The sequence below is a fragment of the Pongo abelii genome, chromosome 1, assembly GCF_028885655.2.
Source record: "Pongo abelii isolate AG06213 chromosome 1, NHGRI_mPonAbe1-v2.0_pri, whole genome shotgun sequence".
Taxonomy (NCBI): domain Eukaryota; kingdom Metazoa; phylum Chordata; class Mammalia; order Primates; family Hominidae; genus Pongo; species Pongo abelii.
The window spans coordinates 205,355,429-205,372,950 of NC_071985.2; positions in this window are offsets into that span (position 1 = coordinate 205,355,429).

The following is a 17,522-nucleotide window of genomic DNA, read 5'->3' on the forward strand; positions in this document are numbered from 1 at the left end:
GCCTCAGCCTCCCAGAGTGCTGGGATTACAGGCGTGAGCCACCATGCCCGGCCACTGCGTGGATTATTGATTATAAAAATTAATACTCGTGGTATATCCACATATGGAATATTATTCAACAATAAAAAGGAATGAGGCATATGAAATGTCCAGAATAGGCAGATCTATAGGAACAGAAAGTATATCAGTGGTTGCCTAGGGCTGGAGGGATGTAAGGGGTGGGAGAGTGATGGCTAAGTGGCATGGGGGTTATTTTGAGGGTAATCAAAATGTTCTAAAACTGATTGTGGTGACAGTTGCACAACTCAACATTCTAAGAAGCAATGAAATGTGCATTTGTATAGTATATGAACTATATCTCAATAAAGCTGTTAAAAAATACTGAAAGCTAACATTTAGCTAATGTATAGTGAACACTTGCCATTACTGTGCTGCAATTTATGTGCCTTCTCATTTAATCCTGGAATAATAATACTATATACCTAGCATTAGCACTTGCTACATTACAGGAACTTTTTTTTTTTTGAGACGGAGTTTCACTCTTGTTGCCTAGGCTGCAGTGCAGTGGCACAATCTCAGCTTGCCACAACCTCCGCCTCCTGGGTTCAAGTGATTCTCCTGCCTCAGCCTCCTGAGTAGCTGGGATTACAGGCATGCACCACCACGCCTGGAAAATTTTCTATTTTTGTAGTACAGACGGAGTTTCTTCATGTTGGTCAGGCTGGTCTTGAACTTCCGACCTCAGGTGATCCGCCGCCTGCCTTGGCTTCCCAAAATGCTGGGATTAAAGGCTTGAGCCACTGCGCCCAGGCAGGAACTTGTTTTTTTTTTTTTTTTTTTAGATAAAGGGTCGGCTGGGCGCGGTGGCTCACGCCTGTAATCCCAGCACTTTGGGAGGCTGAGGCGGGCGGATCACAAGGTCAGGAGATCCAGACCATTCTGGCTAACATGGTGAAACCCCGTCTCTACTAAAAAAATGCAAAAAATTAGCTGGGCGTGGTGGTGGTGGGATTACACGCCTGTAATCCCAGCTACTCGGGAGGCTGAGGCAGGAGAATGATGTGAACCCGGGAGGCGGAGCTTGCAGTGAGCCGAGATTGCGCCACTGCACTCCAGCCTGGGCGACAGAGAGACTCTGTCTCAAAGAAAAAGTAAATAAATAAATAAACTAAAATAAGAGAAACGATCTTGCTCTGTCACCCAGGCTGGAATGCAGTGGCACAATCATAGCTCACTTCATATTTGATCCTGGGCTCAAGGGATCCTCCTGCCTCAACCTCCCAAGTACCCGGAATTACAGGCATGAGCCACTCTGCCTACTTTTTTTTTTTTTTTTTGAGATGGAGTCTCGCTCTGTCGCCCAGGCTGGAGTGCAGTGGCAAGATCTCGGCTCACTGCAAGCCCCGCCTCCCGGGTTCACGCCGTTCTCCTGCCTCAGCCTCCGGAGTAGCTGAGACTACAGGCGCCCGCCACCACGCCCGGCTAATTTTTGTGTATTTTTTTTTTAGTAAAGACGGGGTTTCACCATGTTAGCCAGGATGGTCTCGATCTCCTGACCTTGTGATTCGCCCGCCTCAGGCTCCCAAAGTGCTGGGATTACAGGCGTGAGCCACCGCGCCCGGCCTTTTTTCCTTTTTTTTTTTTTTTTTTGAGATGTAGTTTCCCTCTTGTTGCCCAGGGTGGAGTACAATGGCGCGATTTTGGCTCACCGCCACGTCTGCCTCCCGGGTTCAAGCGATTCTCCTGTCTCAGCCTCTTGAGTAGCTTGGATTACAGGCATGCGCCACCACGCCCAGCTAATTTTATATTTTTAGTAGAGACGGGGTTTCTCCATGTTGGTCAGGCTGGTCTCGAACTTCCGACCTCAGATGATCCGCCCGCCTCGGCCTCCCAAAGTGCTGGAATTACAGGCATGAGCCTCTGCGCCCGGCCTGCCTGACTCCTTTAAGGCATTTTTTATATGCATCAACTCATTAATCTCCATATGAACCTAATAATGTAGATGCAATTATTACCCCATTCTATTTTATTTTATTTTATTTTAGACAGGGTCTTGCTCTGTCACCCTGGTGGGGCACAGTGGTGCAATCATGGCTCACTGCAGCCTCAAGCTCCCTGGCTCAAGTGTTCTTCTCACCTCAGCCTCCCAAGTAGCTGGGACCATAGGTGGGTGCCATCACGCCTGGTTAAATTTTTTTTTTCTTAGAGACAAAGTCTCACTATGTTGCCCAGGCTTATTACCCCATTTTAAGTTAAGGAAACCGGGGTCTGGGAGGTTAAGTAACTTGCCTAGGGTCGGTCACATGGCTTGTAAGTGGTAGAACCAGGATTTCAACTCGAGTTGTTGGACTCCTGAGCCCAAGATCTTAATTATTTTGTTTGCCTGCAACTACACTTGCACCATGGGACTGGCCCCCTGGGTTGGCTGATTGGATCTGCAGAACTCTCCATTTCTTAACTCCAGTCCTTTGCATGGCTCAGCTGCACTTCCTGTATCTTCAGAAAGAGAGTTCCCTTTCTAGCTTAAAGCTGAGGAGGTTTCTGTTGCTTACCTGATTCAAAAAGGGTAATTTCTGCCTACAGGGTAGCACAGGGTCTTCCTAAGAGCTCAGTGAGCAGCGAACATGTGATCCTGGCATCTGGGGACCCACAAAGACCACATGCCAGAGAAAAGACGAAGTGCTTAAGCTTCCCCGAAGGCCGACAGCTCAGCAGCCCTTGGCTGTATGTATTTCAATGTGTAAGTGTCCTGTGAAGAGTTTTTAAAATAAAAAATAACTTATATTGCTGGGGTTTTTTTTTGTTTTTTTTTTTTTTACTATATGTTTACTAAAGTTCATCACAGCCATAACAGGAAGAAATTTCTTTTTATTCTTTTAAAAATAAAAAATTTTATAGGTTAATTTATAAGCAGTAGAATAGTATGATTAAAATCCTGGGCCCTGCACTTTGGAAAACATTTTGTCAGTTTCTTTTTCCTTTTCTTTTTTAAGACAGAGTCTCGCTCTATCGCCCAGACTGGAGTGCAGTGGTGGAATCTTGGCTCACTGCAACCTCTGCTTCCCAGGTTCAAGTGATTCTCCTGCCTCAGCCTCCTGAGTAGCTGGGATTACAGGCGTGCACCACCATGCCCGGCTAACGTTTGTATTTTTAGTAGAGACAGTTTCACCATATTGGCCAGGCTGGTCTTGAACTCCTGACCTCAGGTGATCCACCTGCCTCGGCCTCCCAAAGTGCTGGGATTACAGGTGTGAGCCACCGTGGCTGGCCTGTCAGTTTCTTAAAAAATGAACCACATAGGCGGGTACAGTGGCTCCTGCCTGTAATCCCAGCACTTTGGGAGGCCGAGGCAGGTGGATCACCTGAGGTCACGAGTTTGAGACCAGCCTGGCCAACATGGTGAAACCCCATCTCTAGTAAAAATACAAAAATTAGCTGGGAGTGGTGGTGGGAGCCTGTAATCCCAGCTACTCAGGAGGCTGAGGCAGGAGAATCGCTTGAACCTGGGAGAAGGAGGTTGCAGTGACCCAAGATCCTCCCATTGCACTCCAGCCTGGGCGACAAAAGTAAAACTCCATCTCAAAAAAAAAAAAAAAAAAAAGAATCACACAGCTACCGTACAACCCCGCAATTGCAATCCTGAGCATTTATCTCAGAGAAATGAAGACTTACATTAAGACAAAAACCTGTAGTTGAATGTTTAAAGCAGTTTTATTGGTAGTATCCCCAAACTGGAAACAATCCAGATGTTCTTCAATAGGTGAATTGTTAAACAAACCATGGTACATCTGCAGAATACCACTCAGCATGGAGTATTACCCAGAAATAAAAAGAAACGAGGCTAGGCATTGTGGCTCATGCCTGTAATCTCAACACTTTGGGAGGCTGAGGTGGGAGGGTCACTTGAGCCCAGGAGCTCAAGGCCAGCCTGAGCAACACAGGGAGACTCCACTTCTACAAAAAAATACAAAAATTAGCTGGGCATGGTGGCGCACACCTGTAGTCCCAGCTACTCGGGAGGCTGAAGTGGCAGGATCACTTGAGGCAGAGAGGTCGATGATGCCAGTGAGCTCTGATTGCGCTACTGTACTCCAGCCTGGGTGACAAAGCCAGACCCTGTTTCAAAAAAAAAAAGAACAAATATGAATACTTGGAACAACCTGGATGAATTTCCAGAGAATCATGATGAGTGAAAAAAAGCCAGTCTCAAAAGATTAAACACTGTATGATTTATTTATATAAAATTCTTGAAATGACCAAATTATAAAAATGGAGACAGAATTACCAGTGTAAAGGAGGAGGTAGAGGCAGGAGGAAGTGGGGGTGGCTACTGGAAGGTCAATATGAGGAATCCTGGTAGTGTCGGAAATATTCTGTGTCTTGACTGTATCAATGTGAGTATCTTGGTTGTGATACTGTGTTGTATTTTTTCAAGATGTTACCATCGGGGGAAACTAGGTAAAGAGTACATAGGATCTCTTTGTTCCCTCCCTCCCTTCCTGCCTTCCTCCCTCCCTTCCTTCCTTCCTTCCTTTTTTGAAACAGGGTCTTATTCTGTCACCCAAGCTGGAGTGCAGTGGCACAATCATGGCTCACTGTAGCCCCGGCCTCCTGGGCTCAAGCTATCCTCCCACCTCACCCTCCCAAGTAGCTAAGACCACAGGTGCGTGCCACCACTCCTGGCTCATTTTAAAACATTTTTTGTAGAGATGGAGTCTCCCTATGCTGCCCAGGCTGGTCTGTAACTCCTGGGCTCAAATGATCTGCCCACCTCAGCCTCCCAAAGTGCTGGGATTACAGGCGTGAGCCACCTTGCCTGGCCTATATTATTTCTTATAGCTGCATGTGAAGCTATAATTATCTCAAAATTAAAAGTTTAATTAGAAAAAATCCTAGGCCCTATGCTTAAAACATGCTATGCGTCCTGGAGTAAGTTGCTTTTCCTCCCTGTCCCTTAGTTTTTACTTGTCTTATAGATTTGTTGTGAGAAATAAGAAATAAGTGATATTATGTATATAAAATGCTTAGTACATTGTATATTAGCATTAGTACTGATACATTGTAAGGACCTAATAAATATTAGTATGATTACAGAAGAATTACAAAATATAGATAATCAAAATGAAGAAAATATTTTAAACAACCAAAATTCTACCACTTTTAACACCTGTATCAATTTATATGTTTTTAGCGGCAAATAAAACCAAAATCAACAATGAAGCACCACTTCAAATGCATTAGGATGGCTTTAACAATTAAAAAAATCATAATAATAACTGCTGGTGAGAATATGGAATAATACAAACCTTATACATTGCTGGTGGGAAGGCCAAATGGCCCAGCCTCTGTGGAAAACATTTGAGCAGTTCCTCAAGAAGTTAAACATAGACGGCCAGACACAGTGGCTCACACCTGTAATCCCAGCACTTTAGGAGGCTGAGGCGGGCAGATCACTTGAGGTCAGGAGTTTGACCTTATGGAACCTGGGCTCTACTAAAAAAAATACCAAAAATTAGCTGGGTGTGGTGGTGTGTGCCTATAGTCCCAGCTACTCGGGACGCTGAGGCACGACAATTGCTTGAACTTGGGAGGCGGAAGTTTCAGTGAGCCAAGATGGCCCCACTGTACTCCAGCCTGGGCGATAGAGAGAGACTCCGTCTCAAAAAAAAAAAAAAAAGTTAAACACAGAATTACCATATAACCCTGCAATTCCATTCCTAGGCGTACACCTGAAATAATTGGAAGAATGTACTCCAAAAATTATTTGTACACACTTTTTCATAGCAGCATTAGTCAAAATAGCCAAAGTGTCCATCAATGGATGGCTCATACACAAATTGTAGCAAATACATACAAAAGAATATTGTTTAGACATAAAAAAGAATGAAGTGCTGATACCTGCTATGATCTAAATGAGCCTCAGAAAATTTTATGCTAAATGAAGGAAGACAGGCACAAGAGATCATACACCGCATAATTCTATTTATATGAGGCATTCAGAATAGATAAATCAGGCCGGCGTGGTGGCTTACGCCTGTAAGCTCAGCACTTTGGGAGGCCAAGGCAGGCAAATCACTTGAGGCCAGGAATTCAAGACCAGCTTGGCCAACATGGTGAAGCCCCGTCTTTACCAAAAATACACAAATTAGCTGGGCGTGGTGGCACATGCCTGTAATCCCAGCTACTCTGAAGGCTCAGGCACGAGAATCCTGTGAACCTGGGAGGCTGAGGTTGCAGTGAGCTAAGATCATGCCACTGCACTCCAGCCTGGGCAACAGAGTGAGACTCTGTCTTGAAAAAAAAAAAAAAAGATAAATCTACAGGGACAAAATGCAAATTGGTGGAATAATGAAAATGTTTTGGAACTAGATAGAGGTGGTGGTTGCACAGCATTGTGACTGTACTAAAGACCCCTGAATTGTTTACTTTAAAATGGTTAATTTATTTTTTAAGACAGAATCTCGCTCTGCTGCCCAGGCTGGAGTGCAGTGGTGAGATCTTCGTTCACTGCAGCTTCGAACTCCTGGGCTTAAGGGATCCTCCTGCCTCAGCCTCCCAAGTAGCTGGAACTACAGGTGCATGACACCATGCCTGGCTTTTTTTTTTTTTTTTTTTTTTTTGCAACGGGTCTTGTTTTGCTGTTCAGGTTGGTCTCAAACTCCTGGCTTCAAGTGATCCTCCCTCCTCGACCTTCTAAAGTGTTGGGATGACAGGCATGAGCCACTGCACTTGGCCAAAATGGTTAATTTTAATTAGTTGGGCTTGGTGATGTGTGCCTGTATTTCTAACTACTAAGGAGGCTGGGATTGAAGGACTGCTTAAGCCCAGGAGTTTGAGGCTGCAATGAGCTATGATTGTGCCATGGCACTCCAGCCTGAGCAACGGAGTGAGACCCTATCATACCCCTCCCCCAAAAGTTAACTTTATGGTTATGTGGATTTTACCTCAATAAATTACTAGAAATAAAATGTCAGAATTATTTAAGAAAAATGTATTATGTCTTATATTGAGAAGCCCCAAAACAGAGAAGCTCTAGAATTGGTTCTTTCAGTAGCTCAAAGATTTTATCAAGGACCTGAATTCTCTGTTTGTTTTTCCATTCTTGTCACATTGCCATTTTTCGCTCTTCTGTGGTTAAAAGATTGTATTCATAGTTCGAAGAACTGCCTGAGGACATGACATCCAGCTCCACTAGATTGTAATGGAACAAAGAAGGGCTACCGATTCCTGGAAATACCTTCCTCTCTTTTTAAAATAATATATTTATTGAGATATAATTTACATATCATATAATTCACCCATCAAATATACATCCCAAACTCATCTAGTTGTATATGTTAAAAAAGTGCAGCTTTTTATGTGTCAATCATACCTTAATGAAGAGGGTTAGAAAAAAACGAAAAAAAAAACCAAATTAATGGTTTGTAGTATGCTCACAGAATTGCGCAACAATCACCACACTTAGTTTTAGAACATTTTTATCATCCCCCACAGAAATTTAGCACCTATTATCTGTCATTCTCTAGTTTTCCGCAACTCTCCTCCCCTCCACCCCAGGCAACAGCTAATCTACTTTTTGGTGGTTTATGCCTATAATCCCAGCACTTTGGGAGGCTGAGTCAAGAGGCTTGAGCCTTTTGGCTTGCTTTGGGAGGCTTGAGCCCAGGAGTTCGAGCCCAGCCTGGGAAACACAGCAAAACCCTGTCTCTACAAAACATACTAAAAAAAAAAAAAAAAAAAAAAAAAATCAGCCAGGCATGGTGTCCCAGGTACCCCAGGTACCCAGGAGGCTGAGGCAGGAGGATCACTTGAGCCTGGGAGTTTGAGGCTGCAGTGTTATGCTATGATGAGCACACTTCAGCTGGGTGACAGAATGAGAATCTCTCTAAAAAACAAAGCAAAACAAAAATCCCTCCTATTTTCTGTCCCTATAAATTTGCTTATTCTGGTCATTTCATAAAAATGGAATCATAAAGTATGTGGTATTTTGTGCTGACTTCTTTTTACTTAGCGTAATGTTTTCAAGGTTCATTCATGTTGCAAAATGTATCAGTAGCTCATTTCTTTATATTACTGAATAATCTTCCATTATATAGACATACTATATATTTTTTACCCATTCATGGTTGATGGATATTTGGGTTGTTTCCACTTTTGGCCTTTTTTTTTTTGGAGACGGAGTCTCGCTCTGTTGCCCTGACTGGAGTGCAATGACACAGTCTCGGCTCACCGCAACCTCCTTCTCCTGGGTTCAAGTGATTCTCCTGCCTCAGCCTCCCAAGTAGCTGGGATTGCAGGCGCCTGCCACCATGGCCGACTAATTTTTTGTATTTTTAGTAGAGACAGGGTTTCACCATGTTGGCCAGGCTGGTCTCAAACTCCTGACCTCAGGTGATCCACCCGCCTCGGCCTCCCAAAGTGCTGGGACTATAGGCCCAGCATTTTTGTTTTGTTTTGTTTTGTTTTGTTTTTGATACAGAGTTTCACTTTGCTAACTAGGCTGGAGTGCAGTGTTGGGATCTTGGCTACTGCAACCTCTGCGATTCAACTTCCCGGGTTCAAACGATCCTCCCTCCTCAGCCTCCCGAGTAGCTGGGACTACAAGCATGCACCACCGTCCGGCTAATTTTTAGTAGAGAAGAGGTTTCACCATGTTGGCCAGGCTGGTCTGGAGCTCCCAACCTCAGATGATCTGCCTGCCTCCGCCTCCCAAAGTGCTGGGATTACAGGCGTGAGCCACCGTGCCCCGCCTCTCTTTGTTGTTGTTTTTTTTTTGAGACAGTCTCACACTGTCACCCTGGCTGAAGAGCAATGGCGCAATCTCGGCTCATTGCAAACTCCACCTCCCAGGTTCACGGGATTCTCCTGCCTCAGCCTCCCGAGTAGCTGGGATTAAAGGCGCCCACCACCACACCCGGCTAATTTTTTGTATTTTTAGTAGTGACAGGGTTTCACTCTGTTGGCCAGACTGGTCTTGAACTTGTGACTTTGTGATCTGCCCACCGCGGCCTCCCAAAGTGCTGGGATTACAGGCGTTAGCCACTGCGCCTGGCCGCTGAATGCTCTTTATTAGCACCTCTCATTGTCTCTTTGCTGGAAATTAGACTTTTACCTGCCTTTATCTCCTCTATGAGACCCCAAGCTTGTTGAAGTCAGGGACTCCATCTTACTCATCTTTCCATCTCCCTAAAAGCCTGTCACAGTGATCCTCTGCTACTTAATTAGTCCTATGACATTGGACAAAGTCCTTCACCTCTTTGAGCCTTGGTTTATTCTTTTGTAAAATAGGAATGGTAATAGCTCTTACCATAAATATCTTTTTGTGAGGACTGAGACATACATACACACATAATTTATTGCATGTATACCATGTGTTTCAGAGAGATAATGTTTCTTGCAAAGGACACCTAGTGCTGGCAGGGCTGGGATTCAAATGTCCTTCTCTACATAGAGACTGTCCTCCTAACCTCTATTCCAAAGGGCCTCCCACGTAGGAGAGGAAGAGGCTGGCACAGTAGGCGCACAACGAATGTTGCTAAATGCTTGACTCTGTTGAATCAATTCTGCTTTGACTGCACTTTCCTCTGGACTATGCTTTGCCCTTCTCCAGTTCATCCTGGCTGTGTCGTCAGACCACGTGACACACACTCCCCTCGGGGGCCCTACTTAATTCCTGCTGACCTGGAATGTCTTCCAAACACTCCGGTAAACTGGGAGGAGTCTGTGGGCTGTAAATCCTGGATCTTGGGCAGCCCAAAGGTCTCTGTTTGCGCTGACCCAGACAACAGCTGGAACTCCAGCCAGGGGAGATGCTGCCTGGCGGGGGAGGAGGCATGGAACGTGCGAGCCTTCCCATCCTCCCCCACACAGAGGAGTCCAAGGTCCAAGGCTACAGGTCTGCTGTCTTGAACATATTGCTCACTTTTTGGTTTCCGAGGTATTTATGTGATAAAACCAGTTTTTCTTTGTTGTGAGCCTCCTCACGTCATAACAGCCTTGTGGTAGATATTTGGGAAAAGGACCATGATGATTTGGATCCATCAAACTCAGATTGCTCCTCCTGAAAACATGTTTTTCCCCAAAGTCTGTTTGTTTTCCATTTACTAAGCAGTTGATATGTGCCAGGTGTTGTATTGAACACATTACATGCACTATATAATTCAGAATTCCTCAAGCTCAGGGCCACTGACTTTTTGGACTGGATAACTCTGTGTTCAAAGGGACCGCCCTATGCATTGGAGGATGTTTAGCAGCATCCCTGGCCTCTAGCCACTGAGATGCCAGAGGCATCCTGTAACAGCCAAAAATGTCTCCAACCTTTGCCAAATATCCTGTGAGGACAAAATCATCCCTAAGTAGGAACCACTGATTTAACTGAATAGACATAAGGATCTTATGAACTATTATCCCTTTTCCCAGAAGAGTAAACTGAGACTAACAGAGGTGAAGTGACTCACCTAAAGTCATACAACAAATGGTAGAGCTGGAATTTGAACTCTGGCTCCAGTGCATAGGGTTTTAATCACTAGACCAATGTCAGCAAGACTGTCAAAAGACTGACAACACCAAGTGTTGGCAAAGATGCAGAGCAACTGGAACTGGACCTGGGCGCAGCGGCTCATCTCTGTAGCCCCAGCATTTTGGGAGGCCAAGGCAGGAGGATCACTGGAGCCCAAGAGTTCTAGACCAGTCTGGGCAACATAGGGAGACCCTCATCTCTACAAAAAATAAAAAATAAAAATAGCTGGGTATGTCCACATAAATAGCAGGTTTACTCATAATAGCCAAAATTGGAAACAACTCAAATGTCTGTCAACTCAAGAATGAATAAATGAATTGTAATATATCCATACAATAGTATTGTGCTCAGCAACAAAAAGGAATGAACTATGGATACACACAACAACATGAATTAGCTTCAAAAGCTTTATGGTAACGAAGAAGACAAACACAAAAGATTGCACAATGAGGCCAGGTGCGGTGGCTCAGGCCTGTAATCCCAGCACTTTGGGAGGCCAAGGTGGGCGGATCACTTGAGCTTGGGAGGTTGAGGCTGCAGTGAGTCATGATCGTGCCACTGCACTCCAACTTGGGTGGTGGAGTGAGACCCTGTCTCAAAAATAAGAATAATAACAAATATTTGTTAATAGAAAATATTGCCATTTATACGTCATCATTTCTCAAGAAGTGATCCGGTTATCTATGTACTTATTGTAAGTTTTGTAGGTATAATTTTTTTTTTTGAGACAGAATTTTGCTCTTGTTGCCCAAGCTGTAGTGCAATGGCATGATCTCAGCTCACCGCAGCCTCTGCCTCCTGGGTTTAAGTGATTCTCCTGCCTCAGCCTCCTGAGTAGCTGGGATTACAGGCATGTGCCACCATGCCCAGCTAATTTTGTATTTTTAGTAGTGATGGGGTTTCTCCATGTTGGTCAGGGTGGTCTCCAACTCCCGACCTCAGGTGATCCACCCACCTTGGCCTCCCAAAGTGTGGTATGATTTTTTTTTTTTCTTTTGAGATGGAGTTTTGCTGTTGTTGCCCAGGCTGGAGTACAATGACACGATCTCGGCTCACCACAACCTCTGCCTCCTGGGTTCAAGCGATTTCTCCTGGCTCAGCCTCCCGAGTAGCTGGGATCACAGGCATGTGCCACCACACACGGCTAATTTTATGTTTTTAGTAGAGACAGGGTTTCTCCATGTTGGTCAGGCTAGTCTCAAACTCTGACTGTGATCCACCCACCTCGGCCTCCCAAAGTGTGGTATAATTTTTTTGAAATGGAATCCTGCAACATTGCCCAGGCTTTTCTGGAACTCCTGGGCTCAGCTTCAGTTTTCCCACCTCAGCTTCCTGAGTAGCTGGGATTGCAGATGTAAACCACCACACCCGATGTGTAGGTGTAATTTTTATTAATGGTCAAACTCTCTTCAGTAAATGTGTAAATTATGATTATTATACTTCTTTTCTTCAATAGGTTATTGTCAATTTATCTAATGACTTCTGCATTCATTAGCAAACACTCTAGAATGACAATATTGTCTTAAGACTAGTGAATTAATACATTTTGTTGCATTATGTTTGTGTTCTAAACTTAAAAGCTAATTTTTGAATGCAAAACTTTGTCATCTGCTAAAGAATTAAATGCATTAAGAATAACAACAACAGAAAAAAAAACTAATTTGTAATAACAGAAAGCTGATAGTGGGTGCCTGGGGCCAGAAAGCAGGATGGGATATTCATTGCAAAGGAGCACAAGGAAATTAGATTTGGATGGTAGTTGCATAGGCATGTGTTTTTGTCAAAACTCATGGAAATGTCTGCATTTAAAATGAGCGCGTTTTGGCGGTGGCTCACGCCTTTTATTCCAGCACTTCGGGAAGCTGAGATGGGTGGATTGCCTGAGCTCAGGAGTTTGAAACCAGCCTGGGCAACATGGTATAACCCCGTCTCTACTAACAATACAAAAAATTAGCCGGACGTGGTCGCGGTCGCCTGTAATCCCAGCTACTCCGGAGGCTGAGACAGGAAAATCGCTTGAACTCGGGAGGCAGAGGTTGCAGTGAGCCAAGATCATGCCACTGCCCTCCAGCCTGGGTGACAGAGTGAGACTGTCTCAAAAAAAAAAAAAAAAAGTATGCATTTTATTATATGCAGATTCTACTCTATAAATTTGGTTTGAAAGGAAAAAATAAATTGTATTGTAGCAGGGAAATGCAGATTGGAGGAAGATATCAATGTGAAACAGGAAAAGAGGCTTAGAGGGTTCTTCTTTGGTTGGTCAGTGACTTTGGCTCTGAGCTTTGTTTCCCAAAATTCTTACCCAGGAGCACTGGAGGCCCAGCTGAAATGCCACCACTTCTAGGAAACTTCCCTGGCTTCCTCAGCCCACAGTGTCTTCTGGGAAGAATGTTCACTCTGCATATTATTATTTAAAAATTCCTTCATAGGCAGGGTGCAGTGGCTCACGCCTATAATCCCAGCACTTTGGGAGGCCAAGGCGGGTGGATCACTTGAGATCAGGAGTTCAAGACCAGTCTGGCCAACACGGTGAAACCCCATCTCTACTAAAAATATAAAATTAGCGGAGTATAGTCGTGCGCACCTGTAATCCCAGCTACTTGGGAAGCTGAAGCTCGAGAATTGCTTGAACCCAGGAGGCAGAGGCTGCAGTGAGAGGAGATCATGCCACTGTACTCCAGCCTTAGGGACAGAATGAGACCCTGTCTCAAAAACAAACCTCCTCCATAAGTGAGTGCTTTTCAGTTTATTAAAGCTTTCAGCCTATTATTTCAGCTGATTCTTTAAAAAAAAATTTATTTATTTATTTTTTAATTTACCACAACAACATGTCAGTCAACTCAGCTGATTCTTAACTACTGATCAGGTCAAAGATTCTCCCCATTTTAGAGATGGGGAAACTAACATTTCCTTAGGGAAAGAAGTGACTTGCTTACATCTTAAAGCCACAAATTAAGACAGTGCCTGGACTAGTACCTGGGCCTGCAGTGCTCCTTCCCTTAGAAGGCAGTGGAAGGTTGGGTGGAAAGAGCACTTTTTGGAGAGTCTAGAACTCCTGGTAATTTGCCTGGGACATGTCTGGGCAATGTTAATATTGCTAGACCTCAGCTTTCACAGCTAAAAATTGGTAAAATCCTCACTTTGCCTATGTCTCAGGATTGTGGTTAGGATTGCCTAGAACAGTCTTGGCTCATAAATAAGTGATTAAAAAATATATATATATAGGCCGGGCGCAGTGGCTCACGCCTGTAATCCCAGCACTTTGGGAGGCCGAGACAGGTGGATCACGAGGTCAGGAGATCGAGACCATCCTGGCTAACAAGGTAAAACCCCGTCTCTACTAAAAATACAAAAAATTAGCCAGGCGTGGTGGCGGGCGCCTGTAGTCCCAGCTACTACGGAGGCTGAGGCAGAAGAATGGCATGAACCCGGGAGGCAGAGCCGAGATAGTGCTACTGTACTCCAGCCTGGGCGACAGAGCAAGACTCCATCTCAAAAAAAAAAAAATATATATATATATATATATTTATATATGTATGTGTATATTTAGATATTGAGACATGGTCTCACTCCATCACTCAGGCTGGAGTGCAGTGGTACAATCACAGCTCACCGCAGCCTCGACCTCCCAGGCTCAAGCGATCCTCCCACCTCAACCCCCCAAGTAGCTGGGACTACAGGTGCGTGCCTCCACCTCCAGCTAATTTTTCTATTTTTTGTAGAGTCTGGGTCTCATTCGAGACCAGGGGCTGGTCTTGAACCCCTGGGCTCAAGCGATCCTCCCACCTCAGCCTACCAAAGTGCTGGGATTGCGAGTGTGAGCCACTCCACTCTGCCGCCAAAATATTTAATGACTCCTTGAACCTAGAATAAAAGTTGGAAAGAAAAAAAATGTAATGAAAACAACAAACATTTATTGAGCACTTATGCTAGCATATGGTAGACATTGGGATACAACGGTGAACATGGAGACACGCAGGAAACAATAAAGATTATGAAACATGTTGAAGAGAGAAGAAATGGGAAGGGGCAGGGTGAGGTTGAGAAACAGGGGTCACGTCCGAACTCTCTGATGAGACGATGTTAAAGGTGAAAACTGCAGGTTTAGAAAGAGCTTGTCTGGAGAAGAGCATTCCAGGTTGTGGGAATTCTATATTACCTTTTATCTCACAACTCCCATTTCATAGATGAGGAAACTGTGGCTTTGAATCTAAGAAAATGGCACTGACTCTGTCTTCTGCTGAAAAGAAGAACTTAACTAAACAGGCACTTTATAATCATTTTCTCTTTCTCTTTTTAAAGCCCGGCCTATGGAATCCAACATTTTCTCATTTGATCCTGACAATTTTTTTTTTTTAAGGCAGAGTCTCACTCTGTTTCCCAGGGCAGAGTGCAATGGTGCCATCTCAGCTCACTGCAACCTCCACCTCCCAAGTTCAAGCTATTCTCCCACCTCAGACTCCCAAGTAGCTGGGACTACAGGCACCTGCCACCAAGTCCAGCTAATTTTTGTATTTTTAATAGAGACGGGGTTTCACCATGTTGGCCAGCCAGGCTGATCTCAAACTCCTGACCTCAAGTGATCCACCTGCCTTAGCCTGCCAAAGTGCTGGGATTACAGGCATGAGCCACCACGCCCAGCAATAATTTTTTTTATGTAGATGGTAATGTTCCCATTTTATAGATGAAGAAATTAAAGGAAGTTACCAAGAGCCATACGGGTACTTGGTTTTGTTTATTTAAATTCTGCCTCATTCCAGATGGATTTGCACTCAGATTTGAGCCTCATTTGTCTGGTTCCAAAGTCCAAGCTCTTTCCCCGACACTAGACTGGTGCTGAGTATCTGAGAGCTGGCCATTTAACAGACAACCAGGCAGGGAGACACAGCCAGAGCAGAGGCCAGGTCCACAGTGTCAGGAGGCTATTATTTCTTAAGCACTGCCACCCGGGCCCAGAACTAGCCCAGGTATCTTGGTGAATACAAGCATGTATTCCACACCTATTTCTTCAACCCCTGCTACATGTCGGGCCCTATGCTAGGCTCTGGAGATAAATGCAGTAGAGAACATACCAGACAAAAATCCCTGCCTTCGTGGGACCCCCAATTGAATGGGGAGATGACGAAGCCACACAAATGATTATAATTTTAGAAAAAAAAAAGCCTCAGAAAACAGAAGCACTTTGTAAGGGTTAAAGAAGGAAGATGGATCCTCTGGGTGGTGTTTGGGATCCGCTTTAAAATGGAAATAATAGGCTGAGCACGGTGGCTCACACCTGTAATCCCAGCACTTTGGGAGGCTGAGGTGGGTGGATCGCTTGAGCTCAGGAGTTCGAGACCAGCCTGGGCAACATGGTGAAACCTGGTTTCCACTAAAAATACAAAAATTAGCTGGGGGTGGTGGCGCGTGCCTGTAATCCCAGCTACTCGGGAGGCTGAGGAAGGAGAATGGCTTGAGCCTGGAAGGCAGAGGTTGCAGTGAGCCAAGATTGCACCACTGCACTCCAGCCTGGGTGAAAGGGCAAGACTCCATCTCAAAAAAAAAAAAAGGCCAAGTGCGATGGCTCATGCCTGTAATCCCAGCACTTTGGGAGGCCGGGGTGGGTAGATCTCACAAGGTCAGGAGTTCAAGACCAGCCTGGCCAACATAGTGAAATTCCATCTCTACCAAAAATACAAAAATTAGCCGGGCCTGGTGGCAGGCGCCTGTAGCCCCAGCTACTCGAGAGGCTGAGACAGGAGAATCACTTGAACGCAGGAGGCAGAGGTTGCAGTGAGCCGAGATTGCACCACTGCACTCCACAGAGCGAGCGAAACTCCATCTCAAAAAAAAAAAAAAAAAAAAAGGCCAGGCCTGTAATCCCAGCAGTTTGGGAGGCTGAGGCAGGCGGATTACCTGAGGTCGGGAGTTCAAGACTAGCCTGACCAACATGGAGAAACCCATCTCTACTAAAAATACAAAATTAGCTAGGTGTGGTGGCGCATGCCTGTAATCCCAGCTACTTGTGAGGATGAGGCAGAAGAATCGCTTGAACCCAGGAGGCAGAGGTGGCGGTGAGCCGAGATTGTGCCATTACACTCCAGTGTGGGCAACAAGAGCGAAACTCCGTCTCAAAAAAAAAAAAAAAAAAGGCTGGGTGTCATGGCTCATGCCTGTAATCCCAGCACTTTGGGAGGCCGAGTTGGGCAGATCACCTGAGGTCAGAAGTTTCAAGACCTGCCTGGCCAACATGGTGAAGCCCCATCTCTACTGAGATACAAAAAATAGCTGGGCATGTTGGTGGGCGTCTGTAATCCTGGTTACCCGGGAAGCTGAGGCAGGAGAATTGCTTGAACCTGGGAGGTGGAGGTTGCCGAGATTGCTCCACTGCACTCCAGCCTGGGCAACAAAGCAAGACTCTATCTGGAAAAAAAAAAAAAAAAAAGGAGCTAATAGTGGGCTCTACTATCTAGTGCTGCAGTGAAAATTAAATAAGATCCTGCCAGGCTGGGTGTGGTGCCTCACGCCTATAATCCAGCACTTTGGGAGGAGAAAGCAGGAGGATCGCTTGAACACAGGAGTTCAAGATCAGCCTGGGCAAAATAGCAAGACCGACGTCTCTGCAAAAAATAAAATAAAAAATTAGCCAGGCATGGTGATTTGCACCTGTAATCCCAGCTACTCGGAGGCTAAGGCAGGAGGATGGCTTGAGCTCAGGAGGTTGAGGCTACAGTGAGCTGTGATGGTGCCACTGAGAGAGACTCTGTCTCAAAAAAACACTAAAACAAAAACGAAAAACATGCCTGTGATGTACTTCATGGGATACTTGGCACAAAGAAGTTCCTAAATAAATCTTACTATTTTCTCCACTCCTTCTTCTAATAAATATAATCTATTTTGTAATAAACAGCAAAATTTCCTTTGAAGACTTCCCATTGCCCATAGGATAAAGTCCAAAATTCTTGCCGTGCCCTGTGAGGTCCTGCTAGATCTGCCCTGGGGCTTTCTTCTCCAGCCTCAGCCT